At 43.4% G+C, this 23,651-nt stretch overlaps 1 protein-coding gene across 23 annotated transcripts in view; it reads left to right on the top strand.

Annotated features, from left to right (window-relative positions):
- Positions 1-23,651, top strand: part of MAP7D2 (MAP7 domain containing 2) — a 97,642-nt gene that overhangs the window by 16,694 nt on the left and 57,297 nt on the right. The window contains exon 2 of one of the 23 annotated variants that reach the window (XM_059157870.1): positions 7,693-7,769. The exons of the other annotated variants lie outside the window; for them this stretch is intronic. The gene's annotated coding sequence lies outside the window, so the exon portion shown is untranslated. The remainder of the gene's footprint in view (positions 1-7,692; positions 7,770-23,651) is intronic. 23 annotated transcript variants of the gene reach the window in all.

Genomic DNA, 23,651 nt, shown 5'->3' with positions numbered 1-23,651 from the left:
ACTAGCTCAGGGTAGGAGTTACTGCGTTGGGCATATGCTGGGGTTATTGGTCCCTGTTGAGACATACTAACAATGTCATAGCTTTAGCGATTTGCGTAGGTACACATGTGATTCACAAGATAATCTTCAGTCAAGCCAGCCATGCCAGAATGGAGGCATGCCTGGGCCTTGGGTGGTGTGGACAACACACATACCGGGAGGACTGGGATACGTTGAACAGAGTCATGGCTATGTTTATGGAGTCCCTGTGACTTCCTGGATGTCTTTGTCTCTCTGCCTGATGTATCTGAGTTTTGGAAAAGTCATGTGGCTGCATTCCTGCTGAGAGCTGATCTTCCCACACTCAGACCAAGGCCTGGCCTTTTGGAGATCCCCTCTGTTGACTCCAGGTCTCGAGGGCATCTTGAGAGAAAACATGGGGGGTACTGTAAGCAGGTGCATGTTAAATTTTTCTAGGACAGACAGTAGATCTTTGCTTCACATTCTCTGAGGCTGGAGGGGCACCCCTTACCTCATACGTCAAGAAGTCCTTTATGGTCATATAGACCTCTCTCCTCTAAATGCCTCTTCTCTTGCGTTGCCCTCTGTGAACAGGCAGAACAACAACTCAGCATCCTTTTGAGAAAATCTCCCAGTTTCCATAAGGAACCGGGGCTTTCTGTGGGGCCCAGTTCCCTACATGATGTTTTGTTTGGTGTTTACTTCTGTGACATTGGTGTCTCCCTTCTCTAACTCTTTGCACAGATTCCCCATTATGTAGCCTCTTTACCTCTTTCTCCAGTTAAGAACTTACATATGAGATATCACCTCATATCTGTTAAGATGGCCTTTATCAAAAAACAGAAAACAACAAGTGCTGGTGAGTATGTGAAGAAATTGGAACTTTTGTGCTCTGTTAGTGGGAATGCAAGTGCAACAGTGTAGCTGCTGTGGAAAACAGTATAAAGTTTCCTCAAAAAAAAGTAAAAATAGAACTATACCATATGATCCAGCAATCCCACTTTTGAGTATACATCCAAAAGAATTAAAATCCAGGGGCGCCTGGGTGGCTCAGTTGGTTAAGCAGCTGCCTTCGGCTCAGGTCATGATCCCAGCGTCCTGGGATCGAGTCCCACATCGGGCTCCTTGCTCCGCAGGGAGCCTGCTTCTCCCTCTGACTCTGCCTTCCACTCTGTCTGCCTGTGCTCGATCTCGCTCGCTTTCTCTCTGACAAATAAATAAATAAAATCTTTAAAAAAAACACACACACACAATAAAATTTTAAAAATGCAAAAAAATTGGGACACCTGGGTGTCTCAGTCGGTTAAGTGGCTGCCTTCAGCTCAGGTCATGATCCTAGCATCCTGGGATCAAGTCCTGCCTTGGGCTCCTTGCTCCATAGGTAGCCTGCTTATCCCTCTGCCTCTGCCTGCTACTCTGCCTGCCTGTACTCTCTCTGTCTCTCTGAAAAATAAATAAAATCTTTAAAAACATTTACAAAGAATTTACTATTTAAGACCTTAATATGATCAGTTACTGGTTTAGCCACTAAGTAGCTATGATGATGTGGGCTAGTTTCTTTTTTATTCTTAGCCTCAGTTTCTTTACTTATAAAATGGGGAAATAACAGAAATTCCTCACAGGGTTGATAGGAGGATTGTATGAGGTAATGCATGAAAAGTGTTTAGTGCAGTGTCTCGCACATAGGTGCTCCGTGAGGTAGGTTGTATGGCCATCATCTGTGCATTGAGTATAAGATCCCAGATCTTATGTCTGTGAATATAAAAAATAGATTTTTGGGGTCCCTGGCTGGCTTAGTCCATACAGTATGTGACTCTTGACCTCAGGGTTGTAAATTTGAGCCCCATGTTGGGGGTAGAGATTACTTAAAAATAAAATCTATAAAATACATATATACTATGTATCAGTGTACTTATATTGATATATTTGTATCCCGGCTTTGCCTTCCAAGAAGCTAGTGACCTGGTGAGATAGGCTTTCTCTAATTTAATATAATCCAAGTCTAATGCAGAAAAATACCATAAATGGAAATACAAAATGGACCATGAGGCCATAGATAAGCGCAGTTATTCTGGTGGAGGACCGAGGGACAGTCTTTGTGCATGTGTGAGTCTTCATAGTCACTTACATTTAGGTGTCCTGTGGTTAGCAGGACAACACTGTCAAGTATTCAGCATATTGTTGCTGGAGGCCTGTCTGTGGCCGTACTTTCCAGTTTCTGCGTAGGAATGGTGGTTCTTTTTCTTCCACTCAAGCTCAATTTATATATTGAAATTCTTGAAGGATACAGTTGTGCCCTATGCAGAAGCTTATTCAGCCAGTGGCATTCCTTTTCCTCTTTCTCTAAGTATGTCTGAGACTTGTCCTAAGTCCATTTTCTCATTGTGCTAGATGAACTTACTCCTCCCTCTTTGTGTAGTTAGCATTTTCCACAGGGAACACAGGAGACTAGAGGAAAAATTCTTATTTTTTATCCTCTGTCCCTCCTCAACACCCACCACTAGATGTTTTGCTCCACAAATTGGCCTGGAGATCAAGACACCATTCAGCTTTCTGGAACTGTGGAAATTGTCATGGCTTTTGGCAAGATAAGAGAGTTGAGTAGTATACTATAAGTTTAGGATTTTAGACTCGTGTTGACCAGTGTGGTAGCCAGTTGCCACATGTGGCTATTTAAATTAATTAAAATTAAATAAAATTTAAAATTTACCTCCTCAGTTGCACTAGTCACATTTTAAGTACTCACTAGTCCCACGTGGCTAACGGCTACTGTATTGGACAGCACAGATACAGAACATTCTTTTTTTTTTTTTTTTAAAGATTTTATTTATTTATTTGACAGACAGAGATCACAAGTAGGCAGAGAGGCAGGCAGAGAAAGAGGAGGAAGCAGGCTCCCTGCCGAGCAGAGAGCCTGATGTGGGACTCGATCCCAGGACCTGAGATCATGACCTGAGCCGAAGGCAGCGGCTTAACCCACTGAGCCACCCAGGCGCCCCCAGAACATTCCTTTAATGGCATTAAGTTCCATGGGCCAGCCCTGATTGAGAGGATTATCTTTTTTTTTTAAGATTTTATTTTTATTTATTTATTTGACAGAGACCACAAGTAGGCAGAGAGGCAGGCGGGGGGTGGGGGAAGCAGGCTCCCCGCTGAGCAGAGAGCCCAGTGTGGGACTTGATTCCAGGACCCTGAGATCATGACCCGAGCCAAAGGCAGAGGCTTTAACCCACTGAGCCACCCAGGAGCCCCAAGAGGATTATCTTAACAGTTGTAGGCTACTTAATAGAGAGAGGAAAACACAGATGTTTATCCATGGTGTGATGGTTTTCATCCTTCCTTCAAATGATCCAAGTTGGATGTATAAGCATTAAATGTAACTGCCTAATGAACTGAACATTGACTAATGCATGTAAAATATTCTGACCTCATATTTGTAATGCAAAAAAGGATATTCGCTTTCTGAACTTTTTTTTTGTACTGACATATTACTCTGAAGCAGCTATCAAGTGTGTACTCATTGATTAGAGAGCCCTGAGTTTTTAAATTTTTTTTTATTGTGGTAAGTTATATATAACATAAACTTTACCATTTTAACCATTTTAAAATGTACAGTTCAGTGGCATTAAGTGTATTCACAATGTTATGTGACGGTCAGCACTATCTTTTTCCAGAGCTTTATATCATCTCAAACAAAAACTACACCCATTAAATAGTAACTCCCCGTTATGTTTTCCCCCTAATCCCTGGTAGCCAATATTCTATTTTCTGTCTCTTTGTTCTAGGTACCTCATATAAGTGGACTCATACAACATTTATCCTTTTGTGACTGGCTTACTTCACTTTGCATAATGTCCTCAAGGTTCATCCATGTTGTGGCATATATCAAAATTTCATTTCTTTTTAGGGCTGAATAATATTCCATCCATCGTGTGGATAGACTACATTTGTTTATCCATTCCTCAGTTGATGGACACTTGGGTTGCTTCCATCTTTTGGCTATTGTGAACAGTGCTGCTATGAACTTGGGTGGCCAAGTACTGTTTGAGTCCCTGCTTTTAATTCTTTACTATATATACACAGAAGTAGAATTGCTGGGTGATAAGGTAATTCTATCTTTGACTTTGAATTTTAGGAATCAGTTTAAAAATTATTATTGATATATAATTCATATAACAAAAATGTCACCCTGGTGAAGTGTATATATAGTTCAATGGTTTTTAGTATATTCATAAGGCTCTACGATCACCCCCAACTCATTTTATAGCCTCTTAGGAACCAGAGTTGGGGAGAGAGGCAGAATCTTGAAGGCAGATTAGTATAAGGCTCTTAAAAAAATAATTTGTGGGGCACCCGACTGGCTCATCCGGTGGAGCATGAGACTCTTGATCTTGGGTCATGAGTTCGAGGCCTACGCTGGGGGTAGAGATGACTTAAAAAAAAAAAGATATTTCTATCAAATACTTGGAATGCTGTGCAGTCTTTAGCAAGAATACTCTGCTCACTGTGAGCCTTTTGGAGTGAAATTCAGAAAGGCTCCCCTGCTACCTGACATATTTTCAGCTACTTATGAGGCCTTGTTTTATGGAACGGGATGTTGAATAACCTCACAAATGGGTCAGACTCCTCAGGAATGCTCTGGAAGCTGTGGCTCCTTTCTTTATTGCACCTCCTATGTTTGCTTTGTCAGATATCCTTACCTGGCTCGAAAGTGGTTCTATTCCTTCTCTGGTACTAATCTCAAATTCTTTTTTTTTTTTTTTTTTTTTTTTTTACAGAGAGAGATCACAAGTAGACAGAGAGGCAGGCAGAGAGAGAGAGAGGGAAGCAGGCTCCCCGCTGAGCAGAGAGCCCGATGTGGGCCTCGATCCCAGGACCCTGAGATCATGACCTGAGCCGAAGGCAGCGGCTTAACCCACTGAGCCACCCAGGCGCCCCTAATCTCAAATTCTGCAACGACTTGGTTTCCAAACATCAGATTGTTTACAATAAATACCTTCAATATTTTCAATATTGATTTTTAGATTTCAGATTGCTCTGATTAGAAGCAAATAATAAAACACACACTTTTGTTATTGAACAACTTGGGAATAGGGGTGCTGACCCCCCCCCATGCAGTTGAAAACCTGCATATAATGTTTGACTCCTCCATAATTTGCTGATAACCTACTGTTGACCAGAAAGTTTACTGATAACATACAAAGTCGATTAACACCTATTTTGTGTTATATGGATTATGTACTGTATTCTTACAATAGAGTATGCTAGGGAAAGTGTTATTAAGAAAATCATTAGGAAGAGAAAATACATTTACAGTAGTGTACTTTATGTATTGGGAAAAATGCTTATGTATATGAAACCACATAATTTAAACCCGTGTTGTTCAAACCTGGATTGTTCCAGGGTCAACTGTATATACCATGAGCAGAGAGCCTGATCTGGGACTCGATCCCAGGACCCTGAGATTATGACCTGAGCCAAAGGCAGATGCTTAACCCACTGACCCACCCAGGCGCCCTTAGCTGTCTTACTTCCTTAACAGTGATTTTTTTTTCCTCCCCTAAATTGTACTATAAGCCACCCACCCATCTTGCCCTCCCTCTTGCACTCTTGTCATTGGCAGTTTCCTTTTCTTTTTTTTAAAAAACTCTTGTAATAGTAGTAGGTTAGCTATAAATCCTTCAAAGAGGATGGGGCACAGCTGCAGGAATTCATCCCAAAACAGCAAGGATAGACAGATGACCACTACTGAGCCCTGGAACACCCTTTTAAGGCGCCTGCCTTTATTCTATACTCTGAAGCTGGCTTTCTTTTCACTGGCTGGGCTGCAAGGAACTCAAGAGCTAAATTAGTGAGAGCCCCTGGGCCAGAAGCTGCCTAGGCTTGATCCCTGATCCCATGCAAGTTTCAGGACAAATCAAATACACAATTTCTTCAGTAACTTCTTCTGTAACAGAAACAATGTTTGATACTCTTTAATGGTAGAGGAGCTTCAGAATCTGCAAATATCTGTACTATGACACTCGCTGTTCTTGGCAATGAGAAAAGTCTGGTGCACTTGGGCATAAATAGTTTATTCATTTAGTATAGTGTTCTTCTTGCTTTCGAAGCCAGATGCCCGGGGATTAAATCCTGGTTCTCCTTTTCTTACCTAGGTGACCTTGAGAAACTCACTCCTTTTTGGAAGATTCTTCTCCTCTCTGAAAGGGGAGAATAATAAATCTGACTCCATGAGGTTGTTGTGAGATGTAAATAAGATAATACAAGCAAAGCACTTAATACAGTGCCTGGCCAAGAGTAAGAGATGAATAAATATTAACTGGTATTAAGGGACCATATTTTTTTAATGTGCCCGCCATATACAAGGTGCCAGATTAGGTTCTGTGAGGAATAAACCAGGGTCTCATGAGTAGAATTCAAGCCCTCTTGGTGTTATAGTTGTGTCTGGAGCTTGACAGTTAATGCTGGGGAAGCAGAGGCTAGGTGGCATCCACATTTTACTTGTTTCCACAGAACTATAAGTTTTATTAAATAATTTTTATAAAACAATGTTGATAATAAACATCAGCACGGGAAAGATTTGGCTGAGGTTAGGTTTTTCCTGGGAATGGTAGATACTGTCGTTTCTTGTGGGCAAATTAAAACATTTTATCATTTACTGTTGGCCACTGGTAGCTGTAATTAAGGCAAACCATGTTTGTCAAAACAAATAAACTTGACAAAAAGGGTAGTCATGATTTTACTTAATGAATCCCCTATTTTTTGTGTGTTAAGAAGACATCAGTCATGTTCGTTTCTAGGCATGCTCCATATACATATCTCTTATTCTATTCCATCTCTGTATTGCTGCTTTCGGAACGAGTACCAGCAGGCTGTTTCTGTGGAATTTTCTGGGCCACGTGAGAGAGAAGCACAGTGTACCCTTAGGACAAGATCTGTCCTGCCTTTCCTTGTGTTCCAGAGTCGACTTTGGTTGAGAGAAATAGAATAAGCTTCTGTTTTGGAAGGAACTTTGGGTTTTTGTTTATTTCTTAGAACAGAAAATGGTGAGCATTCTGATAGTAGAAGTCATGTGTCAGTTTTAGCATTAGAGAACCATGTTTGACCTGATTGTAGATGGTCAGAGTCAGCTGCACTCTGGTGCAGGCTAAGCCTTCTGACCCACGGGGGGATAAGGCGAGGGGCTGGGAGAGTGTTCCCCAAAGGCATCTTTAGATACAGCCTCAGCCCCTCAACTCAGTGTTGTTTCGGGGAAAAAAAATCTTTTAGAACTTCACTTTCCCATCAGTAAAATGGTATTACTTCCTGTAGTTGTATTAAGGATTAGAAAAAAATACATCTGAAGCACACAGCCTGCTGCCTTTCAGGAGTTAGACGTGTTGAGTAGTCTTTCTAGGCTTGGAAAAGAATGGTGAGTTTGCTTTGTAGCACCTTCAAATGAGCACAGAGACCAGGCCAGTTAGTTTCTTTTGGTCAACTAAACATCCCTCAGGGAGCGACGGGGTGGCTCATTCAGTTGAGCATCTGACTTGATCTCAGCTCAGGTCTTGGCCTCAGGGCTGTGAGTTCAAGGTCTGCATTGAACTGTTTAAACAAACAAACAAACAAAGCATCCCTCAGTTATTTTATCCAGGGGAGCAAAAAGTGTGTGACGCGCACTGACAGTTCTTTATCCCACGCATGCCTTGCTAGACTCAAGTCATCAACTGGAAGCGGCCTCAACGTGCATCTGACACCATGCTCCAGGCAGCTGCTGCCCGTCACTCAAGGTCAGCAGGAGAGATGCAGGCTGGTTGTCACCCCTGCAGCATGTAGTGTGAGTGAGGGTGCTGACCCGCACCCCCCCTCCTCCATGGCGGTGTCTGTTGAACGTCCGTCTAAACATGAGCCTGGCTGAATCATAACCCTGTAACACTCCTCGCTCTGGTCTTTTCTGCTTCTCGTCTCTGTTAGTCCTCGTTTCCTTCTAGCTTCTATTTCAGCAACATCTCCTTTAGTGTGAAAACATCCAGAAGGCATTTCTATTAACAGTCTTGTCAGAGTCTAAGGACAGGTACTTAAATGAAGCTCTTGGTCCATTCCGAAAATGTTTGCTGAGTGCCTAACATGTGCCGACCTGTGAAACGTGATAGAGTCAGCACAGTCCGTAGCTTTTCAGAGCTTAGTCTGGTAAAGATAAAAAATGGACAAATTTATTCTCTTGTTTAGTTCTCCCCTCCATCCTGTGGCAAAGGCAGAACTAGCCGTCTACAAGGAGAAAGGGGGCCCAAAGAGCTGTTGAGTTCTGTTAAACAGCTATTGCATGAAGCCAGATTGCTTTTTAGCAGCGTGCTGGGGAAGCCCTTGCTTGGGAACACCCTCTTACTGGCTGGCAGTGGGGCATCCACACAAGAACATGAATGGTGGGGCAGGCTACTGGCTGCCTATCCCACAACCATCCTTCCCTTCCTACAGAGCCCAGGTACTGGGGTGGAGAACAGTGGGGCCAGGCTGAGTCACTTCAAGCCCAAGTCATTCATTTTTTTTTTTAAAGATTTTTATTTATTTATTTGACAGACAGAGAGAGATCACAAGTAGGCAGAAGGCAGGCAGAGAGAGAGGGGGGAAGCAGGCTCCCCGCTGAGCAGAGAGCCCGATGTGGGGCTCCATCCCAGGACCCTGAGATCACGACCTGAGTTGAAGGCAGAGGCTTAAACCACTGAGCCACCCAGGTGCCCCAGCCCAAGTCATTCTTGAACGTTGCATTCTCCTTTGCCATGTATTCACTCTCCTGGTTTCCCTTGTAGCCATGGGACCTAGTGCTTGCCAAGAAGATCTAAGGTGAAGACTAGAGGTTTTTCTGGAATCAAAGAGAAATGAGCATGAGGGGACCTCGTGTTTTGGCTCCTACCGTCTTCAATCCACTTCACCTGGTCTCCTGTGAGAATGTGATATTGGAGCTTTGGCAGCCATCTCGTGGTCATGAGGGAGAGATAGCCGAAAGATGGCTGAGGAGAAAAACAAACAAATCTTCAGTTGTTTATCTTTCAACCATTGAAGGAACACTAAGACTCCCTAAATGCCTCTTGATTAATGAAATCACATATGTCTTTGTGGTTTAAGCCTGGGCTTCTCAAAGTGTGAGTCATAGCCTGGCATCATGATTGTCACCTGGAAGCCTGTCAGACATGTAAATTCATGGGTTGTATTCCAGCCCTTCTGAATCAGAATTTTGTGCTGTCCAGCTTGGCAATTGTACTTTTATAGACCTTCCAGGTGATTCTGATGCAAAGTCAAGTTTTAGGAGCCTTGTTTAAGCCATTGTAGCTTTTAAAATTGATGGTGTCAGGGTTGGTAAGAAAAGAGCTGCCATTCACCCATCAGTTCTCTGTGTCCAGATGAGGACTAGGTTTCTCAACAGTGGAAGCCAAGTGACCCCAGTGGCTGGGATACAGATCTTTCAGCTCAACTGGATTGATGATGTTTTTCCCCAGGGGCCCCAATCACACCTGCTTGGGTTTTGGGGTGGCAGTATCTGGGTCTGCAAACACCTGTCTGAGCCCAGCTTAGCCCCCATATCCTGCCACTCCCAGTGGAGCTCTAGGAGTCCTTCACCCCCAGAAACAAATGTGACAGGTATAGATATTTGTTTCTCCTGTGGAAAAGAATTCTCCAGTAGGTAGAGGGTGGTGGAGGAGACACCAGACTTAATAGTTCCACAGACCTGTGGGTGAAATTCTGTCCGTGCTGTTCAGACGGCCAATACCTGCTGAGAGCCTACTCAGGGCTGGGCTCTGGGCTGAGTGCAGAGAAGACAGTGGGAGACAAGGTAAAAGGACATGGTGGAGCTCAGGTATCACAACCGCAGTGATGAGGACAGATAAGGGCTGTGTGCACCTAGAATGCTCCCATCTGGGTACCGAGGTAGAGCAGGGAATGCTTCCTGGAGGAAGTAGCTGCTTATCCAAGAGTATGGAAAGTATATGTTTTGGGGTACAGGTTGGGGTGTTCAGGCAGCGGCTGCAGCTTGTGCAGAGGCCTAGAGATAAGAGAGCCCCTGGCTTCTTCAGAGAAGGGACAAGCGCTCAGGGTGCCAGGAGGGCAGAGTGCCCTGGGAAATGGTTCTATTCAAGCTCTCGGACCCAAGGATGCATCTGAGAAGTAGGTTCAGATGTAGATAGAATGATATTTAAATGATTTATTAATGTGAACTGGGCTCTCGTTGTCTTCAATGGAAATACCTTTACTGCTTTTTATTAAGGCCCACTAACTGCTGCTTGGGCAAAGTAGGCACATCATGGATGCTGCTTTCATCTCACCTCCTGTGCTGCCCTGTTCCCTCTACATTTTGCTGCTCGGTAAAATAATGATACATACTTGTTCCTGTGAACAGGGGCACTTGCTGTTTATCTGGGGCCTTCATAAAGCCACTTCATCTCACTAGGCTTTCCTTTTCTGCTTCTTTGAAGTGGACTAAAATAGTATTACCCTCACTTGTCTGATCCTGAGAACTATCTGGTCTGCTTGTTGGAAATTCAGATTCTCTGCCTCCTCTTGGGAGGTGCCATTTCACCAGGTCTGAGAAGTTTGGGAATCTGTACGTTTTAAATTAACGTGTATGTGTGTGTGTGTGTGTGTGTGTGTGTGTGTGTATTTACATATAATTTATGTACAGGTCTACTTTTGTGTATATAATTTACATACAAGAAAATGCACCCATTTTATTTTATTTTTTTAAGTATTTATTTGAGAGAGAGTTGAGAGAGAGTAAGCAAGGGGAGGAGAAGGGAGAGGGAGAAAGAATCTCAAGTAGCTTCCACCCCAAGCATGGATCCCAACGTGGGGCTTGATGCCATGACCCTGACTGAGATCACAATCTGAGCCAAAACCAAGAGTCGGATGCTCAACCAGCCAAGCCACTCAGGCGCCCTGAGAAGGCACCCATCTTTAGTGTACTGATGTATGTGCTCTGACAGACACAGACGTTCCAGGAATCACTCCCACGATCAAAATACAGACCGGTCAGTCCAAACACCTTGTAGACGCTCCCCACCCTCAGCCCTAGGCAATTATTGATCTGCTTTCTGTTACCATAGATCAGCTTTGCCATTTTTAACATTTCCTATACATGGACTCTTACAGAATGTACTCTTTTCTCTCTGGCTTCTTTCATCTGGCATGTGTTTGAAATTCATATGTGGTGTGTGTGTGTGTGCACGTGTAAGTAATCATTCCTTTTGTTGCTGAGAAGAACTAAGAATATAGGATGGTGTTTTTGCATTGCCGTTTTACCCCTTCTCTTGCTGACAGACAGTTGGATGTTTCCAGTTTGGGGCATAGATCTGGTGAGCATTCACATGCAAAACCACTTGGTGGACATGCATTTGCATTTCTCTAGGGCAAATCCCTCAGAGTGGAGTTGCTGGGTCATGATAAGTATATGCTTTAACTGGAAAAGGAAAAGCCAAACTCTTTTCCCAAGTGGTCGTACCAGTTTACATTCTCACCTACAGTTCAGGAGAGATTTAGTTGCTTTGCATCCTTTCCAGCACTTGGTATGGTCAGATTTTTGTGAGATTTTTATTTTATTTTATTTTTTTAAAAGATTTTATTTATTTATTTGACAGACAGAGATCACAAGTAGGCAGAGAGGCAGGCAGAGAGAGAGGAGGAAGCAGGCTCCCCGCCGAGCAGAGAGCCCGATGTGGGGCTCGATCCCAGGACTCCGGGACCATGACTGGAGCCGAAAGCAGAGGCTTTAACCCACTGAGCCACCAGGCGCCCCTTTGTGAGATTTTTAAAAAGATTTTTCTTTTTCTAGTGGTTGTATAATGACATCTCATTGTGGTTTTGCTTCACATTTTCTTTTTTTTAAGATTTTATTTATTTATTTTTAAAGATTTTATTTTTCTTTTTTAAAAGATTTTATTTGACAGAGAGCACACACTCAAGTAGGCAGAGCAGCACACACAGAAGGAAAAGCTCTCTGCTGAGCAGGGAGCCTGAGGAGGGGCACGATCCCAGGACACTGGGATCACGACCTAAACCCACAGGCAGACACTTAACCGACTAAGCCACCCAGGCACCCCCACTTCGCATTTTCTTTATGATTAAAGATATTGAGCATTTTTTCAAGTGCTTCTTGGCATGTGAAGTGTCTGTTCTCGTATTTTGTCCATTTTTTTTAAATTGAGCTTGCTTATTTAGCTGTAAGACTTTTTTATTTGCTTCTATTTCCAGATTTTACATCTTTATTCACAGGTGAGATTGGTCAATACTTTTTTAATGTTAAATTCAAGTGGTTTTCTTTTATAATTTTTATTATATCCTGGATACGAGTTCTTTGTCAGACATCAGTATTGTGAATATTTTCTACTTATCTGGCTTGCCCTTTCATTTTCCTAATGGTGTCTTTTTGAAGAAGAAAAGATTTAAATTTTGTTGAAGTAAAGTTTATCAATCTTTTTTTTCAATTTTTTATTTTCTAGTTTGAGCTTCTTGTGTTCTAAGAAATCCTTGCCTACATCAAGGTCATGAAGATATTCTCCTAGGTTTTCTTGTAGAAGTTTTATAGGTCTGTTTTTTTTTTTTTTTTAAAGATTTTATTTATTTATTTGACAGAGATCACAAGTAGGCAGAGAGGCAGGCTGAAAGAGAGAGAGGAAGAAGCAGGCAGAGAGCCCGATGTGGGACTCGATCCCAGGACCCCGGGATCATGACCCGAGCCGAAGGCAGTGGCTTAACCCACTGAGCCACCCAGGCGCCCCTATAGGTCTGTTTTGAGTTAATTTTTATATATGATGCAAAGTACAGATTGAAGTTCACTTTTTTGCATACGGATAGCCACTTGTTCCAGCACCATTTTTGAAAAGACCATTATTTACCCATTGCATTACCTTGATGCCTTTGTTGAATATTCAGCTACTCATATATGTGTGGCTCTATTTCTGGACTTTCCATTGTGTCCTCTTGTTTGGTGTGTCTGTTTTTTTTTTTTTTTTTTTAAAGATTTTATTTATTTATTTGTCAGAGAGAGAGCGAGCGAGAGCGAGCACAGGCAGACAGAGTGGAAGGCAGAGTCAGAGGGAGAAACAGGCTCCCTGTGGAGCAAGGAGCCCGATATGGGACTCGATCCCAGGACGCTAGGATCATGACCTGAGCTGAAGGCAGCGGCTCAACCAACTGAGCCACCCAGGCGTCCCTGTGTGTGTCTGTTTTTATACCAGTACCATACCATCTTGATTATAGGAATCTATATTTTTAAAAAAGATTTTATTTATTTATTTGACAGAGATCACAAGTAGGCAGAGAGGCAGGCAGAGAGAGAGGGAGGAACAGGCTCCCCACTGAGCAGAGAGCCGGATGTGGGGTTCGATGTTAAGACCCTGGGATCATGACCTGACCCGAAGACAGAGGCTTTAACCCTCTGAGCCACCCAGGCACCACTATAGGAATCTGTATTTTTAGTAAGTACTCCTTGAAGGTTCCCATGATCATGTCCATTTGGGAAACACTGCATTAGAGTTTTCTAAGGATCCTTCCAGTAATGACAATCTTAAGTCTCTGTATTCCTGCCAGCTCAGCTTCCGTTTGTACCTCAGCTCCTTGCTGCTATAAGTGCAGTTCACAGACCAGCAACATCCAGGAGCTTGTTCAGAATGCAGATTCTCACCTTTCCCCAGACCTAGTGACTAGAAATTGCACTCGTTATAATGAGATCCCCAGGCGATTCCCATTAGCATTGCACAGCCTTCACCTAGATGTAATTCCCCTGAAACAGAGCTTTCTAGCTTTTTGGATCATGAATAACTCCACAATCAGAAACACATACTACAATGTGCATATCGATGTAGCTGAAATAGATTTTTACAAAACAGTGACTACCCTTCCTTTATTTCTGCTTGCTTTTCTATTCCCTTTGCTTTCCTCTCTTCCACCATATTCCTCCCTTCTTCCTTCCCTATTCCTTCTTGTTGAACTGTAAAGTTCACCCATTCTTAGTGAACAGTTTGAATTTATATAGCTGTGCACCTAACTCCATAGCCAAATTCTCGAATGCCTCCATCATCCCCAAACTTTTCCCTTCTGGATCTTTACAATCAATCCTACACTATTTATTTAAAATACCAGTAGCTACCTACAGTTTGCAAAGAATTCTGGACTGGAGTTGGACCGGTTCTATAACAGCAATGCTTAGACTTGTCTAAAAGTGGTTCTGAACTGGGCCAAAGGCCCTGTGACATGACTTCCAAGCACAGAACTACTTTTTTTTTTTTTTTTAAGATTTTGTTTTTATTTATTTGAGAGAGAGAGAGAGAGATCACAAGTAGGCAGAGAGACAGGCAGAGAGAGAGAGAAGAGGAAGCAGACTCCCCGCTGAGCAGAGAGCCTAATGTAGTGCTCGATCCCAGGACCCTGAGACCATGACCTGAGCCAAAGGCAGAGCCTTAACCCATTGAGCCACCCAGGTGCCCCCCCCCCTTTTTAAAAGATTTTGTTTTTATTTCTTAGAACTACTTTTGTTTAAAAAAAAGATTTTATTTATTTATTTGACAGACAGAGATCACAAGTAGGCAGAGAGACAAGCAGAGAGAGAGGAGGAAGCAGGCTCCCCGCTGAGCAGAGAGCCCGATGCGGGGCTCGATCCCAGGACCTCAGGATCATGACCTGAGCCAAAGGCAGAGGCTTTAACCCACTGAGCCACCCACGTGCCCCCTTAGAACTACTTTTACACAGAAAGTTATTTGTGGTATATTTCTGTCACATAACAATGTATCATGTATTTATAAGAACTTAAACCTATAGAAATTACTTGCCAAATCTGTAAGCTAAAAGAATATTGACCATATAAAACCCTTGAGTTGTTATGTCTACATATTTTCGAATCTTCTTTGGTTGTTAAACCAACAGTTTGCAGAGAGGTAAAATGATTTCAGCTGTTTTGTTCAGCAGTAGCCAGTCATATGTGTCTGAAATAGTACAGTTTTCAAAAATATAGAGGGCTGATTTGGGAAGTTTTATTATCCATGACAGGTTCTAAAATTCCAGTCCTTAAATGATTTAGAAACCCAGAGTTGAGTACATATTGTATTTCTGTTGTCAGTGTGTAATACATTCTCCTTTGTAAGCAATGCCTTTAAGGCAAGGCCTCACTTTTCATCTGTAGGCAATACTTCCCACCCTGCCCCCTGCCAGTTTATAGTTTTAGAGTCAGAAGGCATGAAGTTTGTACGTAGCTTATGCTCTTTACCTGTTGTGTGACCTCAGCAAAGTGTTTAACTTCTGAGTTTTCCTACGTGGAAAATGAAGAGAAGAATATTAGTACTTATCTCATAGACTTTTTTGGGAAAATTAAGTGAGTATGGACACGTCAAGCATTTAGGACTGAGCCTGCCATGATCATTGTTGGTTATCATTATCATCATTATTGTTATTGTTTTCTTTCTTTTCTTTTTTTTTTTTATTATCTTTATTTTCTAAACTGGCTATTGGCAGAATCTCCCATTTAGCTATTTTCTAGGCTCCCCAAATTCCTTAACAACTGAACTTAACTCATTGCTCATCACCTTCCCCCCAAGTTCTCCTTATTTTTGTGGGTGGTGTCAGGCCACTCTTCTTCAGGCTGCCTGAACCCAGAACCTCAGCTTGCCTTTGGTTCTCTCCTTTCCACCTCCATTCAGTTGCCTATTTGTGTAGCATCTCCCTCTCTGTGGTAGAATTTATCCTTTCCTTTGCATTCCATTCCAGTTTAAATCCTCATAAACTCGCATCTGGATTATTCATTCACTGTGGAGCTGACGTAGAAGGACAGGGTTTCTGTGGACCAGGCGCGGGACCCACGTAGGTGGGTTGGGAGGACGGAATGGGGTGCAGGGTAGGCCTCAGCAGTATGAGGGACAGGGCAAAAGGACAACAGGGAGAGGGCTCTGAGGAGGACCAAGCCACACCGCAGAGCCCCCCTGTATTTGAATTGCCTTTAGCTTTTATGTTGTTCATGGACATCTCTCTGCATAAAGTCCTTAGATCAAATTGAACCAAATGGTTTGTTATCAGCTTGAATAATCACCTGGAGAAAAACTTCAGGAAATATTTTATTTTACCCCGATACCTGCTCTTTATTTTTGTTTCTGACATTTGGTGACCATCTTAGCTCTGGTGTGTGTAGGAACGTCATGCCCTGTCCTGAGCAGAGAACTCCAATTTTGAAACCTCAGGAGATTGATACTATGCTTGGTAAAAGAACCCAGTGCTGTATTGATGAGTGAAACCTCAGGTTGCCTTGGGAACACAGACATCCTTCCTGTTACTATAAAAAGGGACACAGTGGCTGCAGTCATGAGGCAGCCTACATTTTACTGATTCTTTGTGGTATTAAAAAAAAAAGTACCCACAGGGAAATGCTGTATTTTTTTAAAAACGCTGATCAAAAATGTAAAACTTCCTGTTAGTGCTCTGATCAAATCGAGTAAATCCAATTTTAAAATGCTTTTGGATTTTACAGGGACCAAAGCTGCGCCCATCCATCTTTCTTCTCACCCTCTTCCCTGGTGCTCCCAGGATAATTGTTGCAAGACAAAATACGAATTGTTTCCATCAGCAGGGGTTCCGATTAAGCATATAATTTGTACTGATGGTCTTAGGAGGGAATTCCTTTGCCCAGTAGGGCCTGTGAAGGTCGCATAAAGGCAGAGGGAATATGTGTGCCTTCCCTGGAGTGGCCTGTTGAGGGGGCGACCTGACCGAGTAAGCTTTCTCACTCCGCGTCCCCAGGACAGTGCATTATCTTTGCCCCTGTTGCAGGTTCGCACCATAGTTTCACTGCACTGCCATCCAGGTAAGTGGATGCTAGGGGCTGTTTGTTCCATAAAGGATGTTATAAAACCCTTAATACTATCAATGCATTTAGTCACAGTTCTGCCTAAGGAAACGAATTGTGCTTATTGATTCTGTCAAACACCAATAAGAATTTTATTGATTCTCTATTTTTGAAGAACTTTTTTAAAAAAATTTTTTTTAATTTATTTGATAGACAGAGATCACAAGTAGGCAGAGAGGCAGGCAGAGAGAGAGGAAGAAGCAGGCTCCCTGCTGAGCAGACAGCGGATGCTGGGGCTCAGTCCCAGAACCCTGGGATCATGACCTGAGCTGAAGGCAGAAGCTTTAACCCACTGAGTCACCCAGGCGCCCCTGAAGTAGAACTTTTAAAACTACTACAAATTACTATAGCTTTTCACAAAGCTGCCCAAATGGGAATAATGTTATTTTGTATTTATCATTTTCTAGCTTTGTTCTCACTGCTCTGTATTATTGTAGTGTGAACCAAGGTGTCTACAGTATGGAAAGGAAGTCTTTCCCCTTGTCACATGTAGCACAGCTTACTAAAGCAGGGTTTCTCAACCTTGGCACTACTGACTTTAAGGACTGTGGGATGTTAGTGTCCCTGGCCTCAACGCACTAGATGCCAGTAGCATCCCCCTCCACCCTAGCTGTGACAACCCAAAATGTCTTCAGACATTGTCAAGTGTCACTTAGGGGCACAATTACCTCTGGCTGAGAACCTCTTTATCAGAGTATAAGGTTTGTGGAGCATGCTTTTTTTTTTTTTTTTTTTTTAAAGATTTTATTTATTTATTTGAGAGAGAGACAGTGAGAGAGAATATGAGCGAGGAGAAGGTCAGAGAGAGAAGCAGAGTCCCCGTGGAGCTGGGAGCCCGATGCGGGACTCGATCCCGGGACTCCAGGATCATGACCTGAGCCGAGGGCAGTCGTCCAACCAACTGAGCCACCCAGGCGTCCCTGTGGAGCATGCTGTTTTTAAAGGCAGTGGTCATTTAAGCATTGGTTTGGGTCATCTTTAATAGAAATGTGTGTAGTGACCTTTCAGTGTGACACTTTGGCTAATTTAAAATAATGTGGTGAATCCAAAACTGGATTGCTTTAATGGGCTAGCATACTTAAATAGCAACGGTATATTGTTGTTCTCTGTTCATGGTTTTTGCAGGTGAAAGGAAACATGCAGTATTTAAAAATACATATATCATCAGTTTTTATCTTCCTGAAATGAAAAACAAGGAAGAAACAGTGACAGCCCCCATAGGCAAGGTAGCCATGCTCTGATATAACTGTAGTGCACAAAAGGGTGTTCCTTATGTGTTGTTCTGAATGGCAGGGGCTTTTTCTGTGAAAGAGCCAAAGAGAAACCTTTACATGTCCATATACTTTGGGACTTCACTTCTCTGAAGGCCTTGTTTTACTTTATGAAAATCTTGCCCAGAAACAAATACCAAGATTTACAGTTTACTTCTTCTCTTGTCACTATCACATCTGTTATCTTACTGTTTTCAAAATAAGCTTTTGACCACTGGCAGCAATAAGTAGAACTTAGGATTCTTGTGCCTTTTGTTCTTCCAAAGAGGTATTAGCAGGGCAGTTGGAGGGGAATGAGGTAGGGTAAATTTAATCAAGAAGCTGGAGATATCTGCAGATTTGTTTAAAAAGACAAAGCAGCTTGCTTGGAATGACGCTGAGTGAGGGCACACATTTTGCTCTGTGCCTGTGGTTTAAGAAGAATCTGTTTGACCCAGGAAGCTGATTCTACCTCAAGGCCTCAAAATGTCCTTGAAAACTGTCCTTGTTTAAGAATTCTATTGTGGCTTAGCTGACACTGTCAGATGCCAGGCCTGTATTTTGGGATGGGAGTAGAGCAGCCCTCTTGCGTGTGTTTTTTATTTTTTAATTTTATTTATTTTTTAAAAGAAATATTTATTCATTCATTCATTTATTCATTTATTAAGATTTTATTTATTTGTCAGAGTGCACAAACAGGGGAGCAGCAGGCAGAGGGAGCAGGAAGCCCAATGCAGGGCTCTGATCCTAGGACCCTGAGATCATGATCTGAGTGGAGGGCAGACGCTTAACTGACTGAGCCGCCCAAGTGTCCCTGGGTGTGCTTTTTAGGGAAAAAAAGGAACAAGGGGTTATGACTCTGAAAAAAAAAATGTTTTTTGAAGATTTATTCATTTGAGGGGGAGGGTAGGGGCAGAGGGAGAAGGAGAGACAGTCACAAGTGAACTTCACACTGAGCATGGAGCGCATTTTGGGGCTCAGTCTCACGACTCTGAGATCATGACCTGAACCAAAACCAAGAGTCAGACACTTAACTGACTGTACTACCTAGGCACCCCGACTTTGAAAATTCTTAATATGTCTCTAAATTGTTTGTAATACAAAGATTTTGTGATGCAAAGATTTTGTTACACAAAGTTTTTTCCCTAACCTCTTTATTTCCCCTTTGTATTTTGTTTTAAAATTCAGGAATCTTTGAACCGCAGGCCTGACAACCACACTGATGACTTGGATTGGGTTTCCAAGGCCCTATCAGTGGTCCCTGAAAGTGCTGGTGTACCTGGGGACATATTTGATGTGGGGTTGTGCTGCCAGGAGTTGAAACTGGGAATTGAGGGGCTTGGAGCGGGAAGGGTTCGCTTTGAATAGCTGAGTTGTACAGCTGTGGTCGAAGTTCAGGTCTGGTGCCTAGGTAGACAGCAGAGGGGAAGCAGGCAGCCTAGAAACAGGGGGGGGGCTGTCCACAGGGAGAGTGCTGAAGCCTCCTGCCAACTCTATATAACATGAGGCTGGAAGGACCTTAAGTCCCTATGAGCATGTCAGTGTGTGAAAACACTGAGGAAACAAGGACAAAATATGGGGCTTGGGTCAAGGTACTCTCTGGCCTACCTAGCTCATGCTCAAGGGTGGGAGCTCCTCCCACCATGCGGACTCTGAGCCTTATGGGCAGCTAGGTCAGGAGTGGCACGAAGATTGGCCGGAAGGGCCTGCAGTGATGCTCTGGGATCCTTGACTCATCTTTTACTTTCATGGTCATCCAACATACATACCACCCTGAAGAGAACATCAAATGACAGTACTAATAATGGAATGCCACAGTTAATGTCCCGTTACCTGCTGGATTCCGTCCACTGTTTCAAAGAGACGTTTGTAAATCTCATACTTTGTTGCTGAAAACCAAGTTAGAATTGTCCTTTTCCCCTGTGTTTAGCCCTTTTAACAGATGTTCAAGGCCTTTCCGAATCTTAGGATGGTGAGTGGGGGGCTCGCATCTTCACACATGACCCTCACTGTACACAACCACTTGTCCTGGTATGCAACCCCAGAATCTGCCCCTACCACACCCCTGGAGGACAGTTCCTGGGTGGTTTAGACTTAGAAATATCGATGCCTAACATTTATTGAGCGATGACTGCAGCAGGCAGTGTTCTGAGCAGTACACACACACACACATACTCATTCTCTCACTCAAAGCCTCCCCACGTCTTCTCTCCCTCTTGCTTTCTACCTCCCCCCTCTCCTCCTCCCTCTCCTCCACTGATGCTCCTTGATCTCAGTGGGATTGGAACCAGGCCCACCTGGCTCCTGAGCTCCTCCTCCCAGACACTGTACCCAGCTGCCTTCTCCATACTTTCTGGGGGATGGGAGGACTATTCCAAGGTCATTCTATCTGCAAATCAGAGCCTTACCCCCTTGCTTGGATCCCTGCATCAAGCGAGCCTCTGGGCATTCAAACCAAAGCCCCATGTGTCGAGGCTCCCCACTTGTAAAGGACCTTGAGGCCAACTTCAGACACCTGGACTTGTATGCCTTGTCCATGATAGAAATCTATACTTGCTCTGCTTTCCATGTTCACTCCCTTTTCCGGTGCCAGCTCCCACTTCTCTGGTTTTTTTTTTTTTTGTGGTCACACTTGACAGGATGGGTGGAGTCTAACTTCTTGTGACTGCAAATAATTCTTTGATGACTAGAGACACTCATGGGGAAGTGGGCATGGATGTGGAGGAGAGGTGACTGTGTGGCCACCACATGGCACAGAAGGCCCGGAAGGTGGATCTCAAGATGAAACCACCCAGTTGCTTGGTGAGCCCTGTGCTTAGCTGTTGAAGGGTCCACACAAAATATGCCTCTTTTACATAAGGATTATTTTGTAAGGGAAGTCTACATTTATTAAAAAATTTTTTTTTGCAGTGGGGTACCTGGGTGGCTCAGTCAGTTGAATGCCTGACTCGGTTTTGGCTCAGGTCATGATCTCATGGGTTGTGGAATTGAGCCCAGCATCAGCAGGGAATCTGTTTGAAGATTCTCTCTCTCTGCCTCTTTCCCCTCTAAAATAAATAAATAAGTCTATTTTTTTTTTTTGCAATAGAAAGGGGGCCTATACCAGGGAGAGAACTATTACCAGAGCAAACTTTACTTGCACAGCAGGACAACTTTTAATATTTCTTTCCCTCACCTTCCGTGAATTGCATCCCCACCACAACATCTTTCTTTTGTCTCTAGCTGAAGATAGAAGTTAAATTTGTCTTTGTATTACAGGTGGTCCCAGCCAAGAACTCCGATTGGTAGGGTTTGGGAAATGATGTAGGTTTCATTTAACTGGCAAATCATGCTGTGAATGGAGTATGCCGTGCATACTGGGTCCTTTTGAAATGATACATACTTACATTAAATTTATTGTGGAAACACAGGAATCCAGGTTAACTCTTGCCTACACGATCAAGAGCCAGGGTGGGAGACAAGTTTGTGCATCACAGTGCTCAGTACCGAATCAAGTTGAATTTTTTAGCTGTTTGTTGTCTTCTTTTAGGCACCTTTGAATTTGTTCCTCTTACTTTCTTTTTTTTTTTTTTAAGATTTTATTCATTTATTTGACAGAGAGAAATCACAAGTACACTGAGAGGCAGGCAGAGAGAGAGAGAGAGAAGGAAGCAGGCTCCCCGCTGAGCAGAGAGCCCGATGCGGGGCTCGATCCCAGGACCCTGGGATCATGACCCGAGCCGAAGGCAGCGGCTTAACCCACTGAGCCACCCAGGCGCCCCTGTTCCTCTTACTTTCTAAGTGAATTATCAGCAAGGCAGAATAAGTCTTAGAATGGAAACTGTGACTTCTTAGGAAGTTGTGGGGGATTTCCTAGGGGAATTTTGTGGGACTCTTGGGAAGACTGAAAAGTGGAGGTTATGATTACATGGCCCAGGGCCTGGGCCCAGTGAGCATCTGCCACGACTTGTTCATTCTGTGTTCTCATATATCATCAAGGGAATGGGACCAACTGTGACTACTCCTGCTGCCAGGTGTTTTCACAAGAACCGCCATAAGCCTGAAGTAGGTAGTGATGTTCCTGCTTGACAGAACAGCAGCTGGAAGCTCTGAGATATGAAGAGATTTACTCCAGTTCCTTTGACAGGGATACTTTTGGGCAGGCCACATGCATGCAACCGAGAAGCAGCCCCTGGGCCAGGCTTTACACATGAATGGGGAAGTGATCAACAAGAGAGTTTTCCTGGGGGCTGTAGAAAAGACCCAGGCCATTTGGACATTGGTAGAAGATCTGGTGTGTTTGGAAACAGATAAAGGTTTATAGTGAACATGGAAGGAGGGTGATTTTCAAGGCAGGTTTCAGAACCAAGGAGCTGGCTTGTTAGACCTTCTTATCTCCTCAATCATGAGGAATTTTTGAAGAGCCCTGCCTCTTGAGTCCCCCTGCCTGGGCCTTTGCGAGTGACTTCCATTTCCACACTGGCTCTGGTGAGGCATACCTCTTGTCTGCCATGCTGCCCTTAGGAGTCTCACTTCCCACACTTCTTCACAGGGTCACAGTGAGAATGTGGTTGCCTGGGAGATCCAGGGTTACTCATGGCAGCCTGGGGGCACTAATGACATATGGCAGGTCACCCACCCCTAAATTTTGCCTTTTCCATTTGTTACCATAGTTGTTGTAGTGTTACAAATAGGTATCACACAAAGTGCACACATTTTAGTGTACCATCAGGTGATTTTTTTTTTGACAAGTGTGTACATTGCCTTCACCCAAGCCCCCCTCATTAGCTTAGTAGTCCTCTAACAGTCAGGGCCTTGGCAGGCAGGGGCAGGAGTTCCTGCGATGCCCGGTGGGTCGGCCACTAGAGGCCTGGTGCAAGCTGAAGACATTGCTGATTTGAAAGCAGGGTTTAAAGATGAGGAGGGGAGATCAGGGTCTAGTTCAAGACTATAGTAGTAGCCATTGTGGTGGTGGTAAGGGTGATAATAATGATTGATACTGATGAACACGAATACAGTCTGAGAGCTTAATATGTCCCAAGCACTTGTATTTACATTCTTTTTTTTTTTTTTTAAGATTTTATTTACTTATTTTACAGAGAGAGATCACAAGTAGGCAGAGAGGCAGGCAGAGAGAGAGGAGGAAGCAGGCTCCCCGCTGAGCAAAGAGCCCGATGCGGGACTCGATCCCAGGACCCTGAGATCATGACCTGAGCCGAAGGCAGCGGCTTAACCCACTGAGCCACCCAGGCGCCCTGTATTTACATTTTTAAGGACCACATTTAAACTAGTAATGATGATGATGGTGATATCATTAGCTAATATTTACTGTGTGCTTTTAATATGTGGTAAAAGCTTTACATATATTCTACTTCAAGCTTCACATTACTCTGCAACACAGGCACTACTATTATTCCTATTTAACAGATGAGAAGACTAAGGCTTAGAAGCTTCCTTAGTAGTCACACTGTTAATGTATGCTGAGCAGGGATTTGCGTGAGCCCATTTTCTTAGGCTCCTTTGGGCATCCCAATAATAGTATCTCCCAGTTTAGGGACACCTGGGTG

This window comes from Mustela lutreola, chromosome X (assembly GCF_030435805.1).
Source record: "Mustela lutreola isolate mMusLut2 chromosome X, mMusLut2.pri, whole genome shotgun sequence".
NCBI classification, from domain to species: domain Eukaryota; kingdom Metazoa; phylum Chordata; class Mammalia; order Carnivora; family Mustelidae; genus Mustela; species Mustela lutreola.
This window is presented reverse-complemented; position numbering and strand designations above follow the sequence as displayed.